The 9,336-nt window shown below is 34.9% G+C and overlaps 1 pseudogene; it reads right to left on the reverse strand.

The window, feature by feature from the left end:
* Positions 1-2,681: 2,681 nt before the first annotated feature.
* LOC122127310 lies at positions 2,682-2,778 on the reverse strand (annotated as a pseudogene).
* Positions 2,779-9,336: the final 6,558 nt, after the last annotated feature.

A 9,336-nucleotide genomic window follows, 5' to 3' on the forward strand; every position in this document is an offset into this window, starting at 1 on the left:
ATGTCCCTCATTCCCACATTAGGAAAGTATATAGAAGGTTCTCACTTAAGTATATGTCCAATTATGTAAAAAATGTATTGAAAGAATATGGGCACAGTGTGGTTTTAGCTTATTGAGACCTGTAGGGGGAAATGTGTTTCTGAGGACTTGCAATACATTGTGATGAAGATGAAGGGAGGGATATTCTTATTCTGGAAAACTAGCTAGAGGATTGCTCCTATAAAGGTAGTGATGAATTCTTCCAAAGGGTTACAGAAAATCACTTTCACAACCATGTTCACTGCTGCACTATTCACCGTAGCCAAGTTACGGAAACAGCCCAGATGTCCTTTGGTGGAGTGATGGTTGGAGAAAGTGTGGCACATAAGCACAATTGGATTGCAACCATCCATTTGAAGACTGTTACATTATTTGCAACGAAATGGATAGATCTAAAAATATATTAAGTGAACTAAGTCAGAGCCAGACACACAAAGGACCCAAGCTCTGTCTCATATTTGGAAGATAGAAATTTATACAAGTTTACACAAAAATATTAACCAAAGCATGCTATTTGCAGAGGAGTATTTCAAAGGTTTAATTTCTTATGAAATTGAACTTTACTCCAACAAAATGAATACCAGGAAACTATCAATTGGAAGATATGAGGGGAAGTCAAAAGAAAGGAATAAAGAGAGTTATGGAGGAAGAGAGTGAAGGTATAATATTTAATTCAGATAGTATGAAACTAGAAAAAAATTAAAGTGGGGTGAGGTTTGGAAGGGTGTCGGAAAACTATATAAAAATCCATTATACTTAAAAAACTGATTTGTTTAATGGAAATTCCCTTGTACAAGTATTTAAGATAATAAAAATATAATTAAAAACAATGGAGAGATTTGATCTTAAATTCTATTTCCATCTCTTTTAAAAATGAAATTATTTGCACTATAATTTGATCAGAGGGATGGATTTTGTGGCTAGCTAGATCATTGCACATCTGTCTCTCTCTTCCTCTTTCCCTTTCATGGTTCTCATAGATAATAAGATTGCTCCATAATTATCCTAATTTATTTTGCTTTTATATTTTTGGTTGCATCATTTCACTTTCTCCTCTGCCATTTCCCAATTCATTTACATAGAAAGCATTATTTCCTATTTTCTCATTCCTAGAATAAGCTGCTCATGAAGACACCACTAGTCCTCATTTTCATTCTGTACCTTTGAATACGGAGGAAAATCTTTACTCTGCTCTCTACCAATTCCCTACTCTCCAGTTAGAATAATTTAGAATAGTAAAAATGAAAAAAGAGAAAATAAATAATAGTGAAAAAAACAAATGCAGAAAATTCACCGGATTTTTCTGACCATTTCATCCAATGTGAACTATTGGGAAAATACATGGACAGCTCATTCTCACTGGCACTCAAAGTCTCTGGTTAGACAATTGCTATGAAGTTGAAGAACAAGATGAAAAAGTGAGAAATGGTATCAGTTTTAAGAAAAAAATGGCGAAGGATTCAAGCAAATTTCTTCTTTGTTCTGTTGAAAATAACCGCCTTACTACAGTGCAGAGACGACTTTCCAAAAAGGCCACTCATGTGAATGCTAGGGATGACGATGAGTATACCCCTCTTCATCGAGAAGCCTACAGTGGACACTTAGACATTGTCCATGAGTTGGTGGCTCAAGGTAGATATTCCTGGAATAATTGTGAATGGCTGGACACCCCTGCACAGTACTTATACATGGAATAATACCACAGTGGCTTCTTTATTTCATCATGATACAGATACAAAGCCCAAACTAAAGGCCTCTTGACCCCCTTGCATCTTGCTGCTGGGAATAGATATAGCAAAGATATGCTGGATCTCCTTCTGGTGAACCATTATTTCAAACCATGTCTGAAGCACAACTTGGAAGAAGCTGCATTTGATATTGCCAAAAGGATAAGTATGTATTACTACCTCTTTGAAGTTTTGGAAAGCTGTACAAATTGTTTTCCTAAGTCCTAATGATTCAGTTAAGTTTCTTAAATTTCAAAATTGCCAGTCCATCCTATGTGTCCATACAAAATATTTTCACAATACAAAGCAACAGCAATATCTTACTTTAAAAATTCATGGATTCCATGGTATTCGTCCAAGTGAATTGCCTGACTTTGATGTCAAAATATATTCGAGTTGTTTGTATACATCTATAATGATTTCTATAGAGTTTGTGGTTTTTTAAATCATAAAAAATTTTAACTTATCTGTTGAAATGAGTAATACAGAAAGTAAAGATATTTCTGGTGCATGTCTGAAAAAAGTATATTTAAAAATATTTAGTATTCTGTTTGTGTAATGTCCATAACCTATTTCATTCTCTCCTAGATATAATCCTTTGAATTCGACATTGTTTTATAATATATAGGTTCATTAATAAATGTGTCCTTTCAGATTGCATTCCATATAGAAACAGTTTAAGATTCCTTTAATTCCTAGGTCCTTAAAGAATTTTATTTCTTTAGGATAAAATGACAATGTTATCTTATTTCAAAAGTTTTATAAAGGTTATGCTATGTAAAGGAATTTGTAAAAAGTGAAGATTGAATGATGTCAAACTAACTTTTATTTCTATGAATTACATGTATTCTTACACTTGTATATTTGTAATCAACTTTTTAATAACTGTTTTTAACTTCTTGCATCAGAAGAATGAAAAATATGCAATACTTCACAAATTTTCATATCATCTTTGTACAAGATCCATGTAAATCTCTGTATTGTAATTTGGGTAGACGTGCTGCTGAAGCATGTAGTATCCTGGAAATTTAAGTAGTTAATGATGCAATCTTAAGACAGGCATATATCTTTGGTTGCCTATTTGAAAGAAGGAAACCTTATTGTTCCCAAAATTGCAGTTCATCTTATTTCTGTAAAATTCTGTGTATGGTGGAAAAAACTTATATTGTTTGTTCAATTGCTCACATTTGCAATTTTTTCAATGACTATTTTAAGTCTTTTTCATTTGAAATTGGATCATACTTTGCAGCCTTTATATCTAGGTCCAAAGATGATGGATTTTCTAGTACTTATTTATTAACTGATTTAGCTTTGTGGAGATAATGGAGTCAAAGTAAGCCTTGCTTAAAAGCTACTTCTAAACTTCTGCAGCTTAAAATGTCCCAAATGAGGTCTTACTGGCACAAATGTCTTCCTGACCCTTTATCCTTGCTCCATGTAGGAACAGACCAACCAGAATCTAACCCTGACAACATAGATTTTCTTATTGGAGCAAAACTAATCTGTTACAAGGGATCATAAAGAGACAAACAGTTCAGACAGTACTGTTCAGACTAGAAGGTATTTTTGCAAAATATAATTGTTTATTACACCCTAACATTTCAAAAGAAGCTAAAGCCAAGAAGGTGAAAAAATTGTTCATATGTATGATTACCTAATGCCTTGGCCTGTCTACCATCCAAGCATGCAGGAACTTGCACCACTGATTTTCTATCACCAAATATATTCCATAGCTCCAAAAGAAGTCCATATGTTTCTCCTCCTTACTAGGCTTTAAATTGGTAATGTTTTAATCACAGTGTTTCCTCTTGCCTCTAGGCTGTATATCTCGGAATGGTAAAGCTTTAGCTCTAATTCTACCAAACACTGAGGTAGAGGTAATGGAATAATACTTTAAAACCGTTGCCTCTTGTGGCTCAGTGGTAGAGTGCTTGCCTTGCATGCCTGAGGCCCTGGGTTTGATTCCTCATCACCACATAAGCAGAAAGAAAAAAAAAAACTGTTGCCTTTGATACCCTTACCACAACAGAACAATGCCAAACATTTTCTAATATTATATATTATTATATATTTTATATTTATATGTGCTGATTTTATATTTCACACAGTGAATCTTATTAGAATTAATTGATAATTTGAAAAATTAATTGATATTTATTCCAATAAATAGATTGGAATATAAATAATCAGGATTAGAATATATATTAGAATATAAAAATTATCAATGCAATGTTTTCGGTATAAACTTGTGATAACTTCTAAATGTTCTTGGTCTTCTGAATTCACATGGTAAAAAAAACAATGTTGTTTGCTTCTAATCTGTAAGGTATTTTACTTTGCTGCTCTGTTTATTGTTTTAACTCGCTGGTCCCAAACTGTTTTTCTCCATGTTTCTGAAGCATTCCTACTGATTATACTCAAATTTTTCTGATATGATGTCTAAAAGCTATTATTCTTCTACAGGATCCACGGGTCCTAGGATCCCAGGTCCCAGTTATCCGCATCATCATATAACTAAGGCAAGAGTTCTCACCTACGTCCATGCAACATGCCAACAGAAAGTAATTGAAGACCTATCTCAATTTCTCATTTTCTATATTTCAGGGCCCCAATTCCTTGAAATGCAGGAATTATCAGTAAGCAATTGGGAAATGCAAGGCAACTTAAAATGCAAGATGAAATCACAAAATGTGAAAGTACAGTAATTCAAACTTTTAATTTTCAGATGACCATCATATATGATTGAACAAGACCACGAATGTCACTAGATCATTTGTAATACCCCTCTCCTAATGATTAATGAATAATTTCATTCCAGCATCAGCAGGCCAAAAAATAGTTCCTGGAACAATAGATCCATATTTGGTCTACCAATGCTAGGAATACTTGACATAGAGGTCAAATATAATTCAGAAAAACATTAATTGAGAAGATCCTTAGTGCTTCAAAACACTGGTACTTCAGTAAAACTTGGTTCTGTAGTATAAAAATGTTGTCATTGTCAAACAAATGATAACCTATATTTAATCTCCTGAAAGTATATTCTTTTCAAATAAACTTTTAAAAATCACATTTGCCAAATAACACTTTACAAGTAGATTATATTTAGTGACATAAATAGTTTTTCAAGGGTAGGGAGCAAGTTACAATAGAGTTTATTTATTTACCCAGCACTAATGCCAAACAGGTTCATCCATTCATTAAAGTGTAGAAATTATACCCCCCATCATTTGTTTTTTCAGTAGGTGACTTCAAAAATTTGTTAAATAGATCAGCCTCCCATATTTCAAACCAAAACATTAGCTAATAAAGTAAATTTCATCACATACTAAGTACATTTTAAAAAATCACAAATAGTTGCCTTATCATATGGTGTTTTGTTTTCCCTATCTGTCTAACATAGTAAGAAATATGACTTTAAGTCTTGAATACGGGTACTCATCAGAGATTTGACAAACATAAAATCTTTCTTCTACTTCTATCATATTCCTCTACAATAGTAAATTTTAGTTTTCTTCTTTTTCCAAAACTTATTGGTAGTAGAAAATATTATCTCATGTAAAATAAAATAACCACAAACCACAGTGCAAAGCCATTTATAAAACTGGTACTTAGGAATACATTCTAAGCATTTTTTAAACTTTCTTGTTGACTACAGTTCATTAAGCTCTTCCAATCATGGGGGAAGTTAAGATCAATGCTAAGGGTTTCGATCATCTGTTGAGCATTCAGGGAGTGTAACCCATCTTTCTTGACAGCGGCCCGGTATTTTGGGGTCATGGGGGTACCATTGGTTAGGTCGTGCAGATGTTCGGTGGACGTTTTCAGGGAACATGAACTGGGGTTCAATTATAGGCTTGGCTGTCGTTGCCATGGTAGATGTGGGGCCTGTGAACAACTGTTGTATTACAGGGGGAACAACGAGTTTTTGTTCTTGGGCAAAGTTGGATATCTCTGCCCAAGGATACAAAATTTTCTGAGAAGAATTCCCAGGCTTGCCTAAACAGCCAAAAGAAGTGATTGGGCAGGCTTCCTGTGACTGATAGTGTGGGGGAGGCGGTTGTACAAGCGTAGCTGGCTGGCCCCCTGGGTCACCTGTTAGTGGAAGTTGTTGGTTATCTGTGTTCTTGCTGGAATTGTTTGCTGTGTCACAAGAAGATGGGAGTGCTAAAGCAGCTTCGCAATTTTCCTTTTGTTCTGTTTCTTCTTTCAGCGAGGTGTTAAACTCTTGCAGAGTTTCCCCTTCTTCTTTCCCTGATAGACAGGCTTGAATAGCTACTACAATGGGGTAAAAGATTAGGGGCAGCTCAGAGCCATCACGGACTTCCTTTTTATGAACTGCCTGACAGACGAGGGTCCACCTGTCTGGATCCCAAATGGCCCCGGAATCAATCCAGGGATACAATTCATTCACTATTTCCCATATTAATCTAGCTTCCTTTTGTAATACTTTTATCTGCCTACTCCGGAGCAAGGCAACAAATGCTTGTGATTGAGGCTCTCCTGCTGCTGGGGGAAGGTTGCCCATGGAGGCACTAATTTTGCACTAGACCCTCGACCGTCCATCTGCAGAAAGCGATCGAGCCACTCGTTGGGCACCACTTGTAGGGTTAGATCTCCAGCAGGGGGTAAGCATGAACGACTCACACAAGGAACATACGTTGGGAGAACAGGCTTATGCAGGTCTTGTTTATTTCTGCACAAGGGGGGGATTATATAGCCCCAGCTTTCCCAACCTCCTGAGTCCTTCCCAGCCAATTACTTAGTGGGGAGTTGACGTAAGGCACTTGTGATGGGCACTGCTTGGTGACAGGCACTGATTGGTCTTCCCGGGCTTGTAGGGAGCATGGACAGCTCATTTCTGGCAAGCTAGGGAGACATGCCTGTGGGTCACTTCTCTATTAGCAGGAAGTGTGCTTCAACTGCTACTCTAGCTGACTCAACCAGATCTGACCGGCTCTACCCACACTACATCTTCATGGTTTTCCTTTTAAAACTCTTTTATTTGGATGTGGAATTTATTTTCATGTCTTCATTCAATCTGTTCTGCATTGTAGTGAGCTAAATAGGCTCCGTAAAATCACTTTAGGTAGCAAAAATATTAAGACAATGAATATCAAAAAGTTTGGCCTCCCTCCACTCCTGAAGTCAATATGCTTAGCTAGGGCTTCTAAGAATGAGTTTTCTCGTCTTTTCAATTTGCTCAATTATTTTCTGATCCCAAAACTTTTTGGCTTATTTAATAAGTGAAGTCCTCAATATTTCATGTTAATAAGGATATTACATATTGTAAACTACTAAAAAATGTGAAATCATTGGTTTCAAGTATCCAATCAGATTTTTTTCTGTTGTTCAGTGCTTCAAGTGCAAAGACATTGTGGAAAGTATTACAAACAGAAAAGTGTAAACCCAATACCTTCTTTCAATGTTGAGGGCACTTTCTCCCTAAATATTTGGACCCAAATTATCTTTTTCAGAGAATTACTGTTTGGTAATTAAAGTCAATTCACAAATTTTGATGTCTTTTTTTTAAAGAACTTTGAATTTAAATTCCACTACAACCTTGTTTCACACAGTAAGAGTAGATTTCCTGGGTAAGGACAATTCTCAAGGGAACCTACAGGATTTATAGAAAGGTTTCTGAGGTTTGTTTAGTGTGAAAATGAGCCATCTTCACCCACATTGCTCCCTCTCAGCAAAGTCTCCATGGATTACTTTGCATGAACGCCTATTTTCCCAGGCAAATACGCAAAGTTGTTAAAAAATTTGAACAAATAAAAATTTACCTGTTATAATTTTAAAACTCTTTTGAAATTCTTTTATTAGAACTGCGAATTCACCAATCCTAACCCCACCTTTACCATGAAAAACAGTTAACATGTTGTTTTCATGATATAGTGTCCATGAAACTATTATTTTCCAGTGGCTTTGTTATGCGTATATAAAACCATATAAGCTGATTCTGAGCAAAATGAACTCCAAGATATGAAAACGAGAATATTATTTGCTTTTGTTGTTTTTAATGTGCTATGTGATTTCTGTTTTCTTTGGGGATTTTCCCCTGGGCTTTATTCCCTGCTGTATTTGATTTTGGTAGCCTGTGTATTGTGTATATAATTAATTAGAGAAGGGAAGAGGAACAAAAAAATGGTGAGACAAAGGACAAAGGCAAACCAATGCAATAGCAATACTCACAAGACAATATGTTGTAAATATACATTACAACTTGTGAGGAGTATTGGGGTGAAGGAAAACTGAAGAAAATCAGGGAAGGGGTATCAAGTTTGCAAAGTTATTTATTCATTACCTTAAAATTGCTGTAACCCCACTGTACATCACTTTGACAATAAAATTAAATTTAAAAAATAAGCTGCATGAAATAAAATTTCACTGTATTGGTATAGTAAATATTATTCTTTATGTAGTACCTTTTTAAAAATCAATACTGTTTGGCGTCTAATTTGAATAAACTATCCTTTTTAATCAGAGGACCATCAACTTGAATGCTATCTGACTAGACAATATTTTCACAATATACTTACCAATATTTTTAAAAAAGAATAAATATAGTACTTTCTCATACTAAAAGCGAAAACAGTTTAATTCTATGGAAACCTATAACTTTTAAAAGTAAATAAGTTGTTAAGAAGACAGAATATATGTGTTCTTCAACATTCCAATGACCAATAACTACTCATTTTCAAATTCAGAAGATTCCATACCTGAGAGATTCAAAACAGTACCTCCTTGAATGTTATGTAATTCTGCAATAGATGCATTTTTCCATGGGGTGTTACAGATTGAGAGTCAACAGAAAAATAACCACATTCTGGTTGAGGATAAAACTATGCACCATAGGTAATAATTCTTCAAGAGTAAGCAATTGTTTATCACAGTAAGCTATTTTTTTTATGACCACCAATCCCAATATTTATGATATAGAGTCATCCTAGTCCAACAGTTTTCAAATTTTAGGGTGCACCTCAAACTTCCCTTAATTCACATCATGAATAGCTTATCTCTATTGTGAAAAAAATACAACTCTGCTAATGTGATGCCATACATGTTTTGGAAAGAACACCACAATAAACTGGGTTGCATCATTTCCCCCCCACTGTTATTCTTGAGATGGGAACACTTGCAAATATTATTTATATTTATACTTTTTTAACTATCATATAAATTCTGGATGCTAAGGTCAAAAGATTACAGTTCAAAGCCCATCCAGGCAGGAAGATTCCCTAGATTCTTATCGTATAAACTTATCAGCAAAAGTCAGACACAAGTTGCCTTGAGGTTGAAGGGGGAGAGCACGAGCCTTGAGCATAAACAGGCTCAGACACAGTGTCTAGGCCCAGAGTTCAATCCCTAGGACAAACCAATAAAACAAAAACAAAAATAAAAAGAAACCTCAAAACTAACATTTTTCTCATTGCATACAGTGGCAAATAATTAAGGAAATAGCTTCCTGTGTTACATACAGGTAGAAGAAAGTAGATGTCACATGATTATTCGCTTCATACCATGTTATAACAAAGACTCCAAAAATTGCTCTTATTCTAAATTTATA

Source organism: Dipodomys spectabilis, unplaced genomic scaffold, assembly GCF_019054845.1.
Source record: "Dipodomys spectabilis isolate Male_0828 unplaced genomic scaffold, ASM1905484v1 ptg000298l, whole genome shotgun sequence".
Lineage (NCBI taxonomy): Eukaryota > Metazoa > Chordata > Mammalia > Rodentia > Heteromyidae > Dipodomys > Dipodomys spectabilis.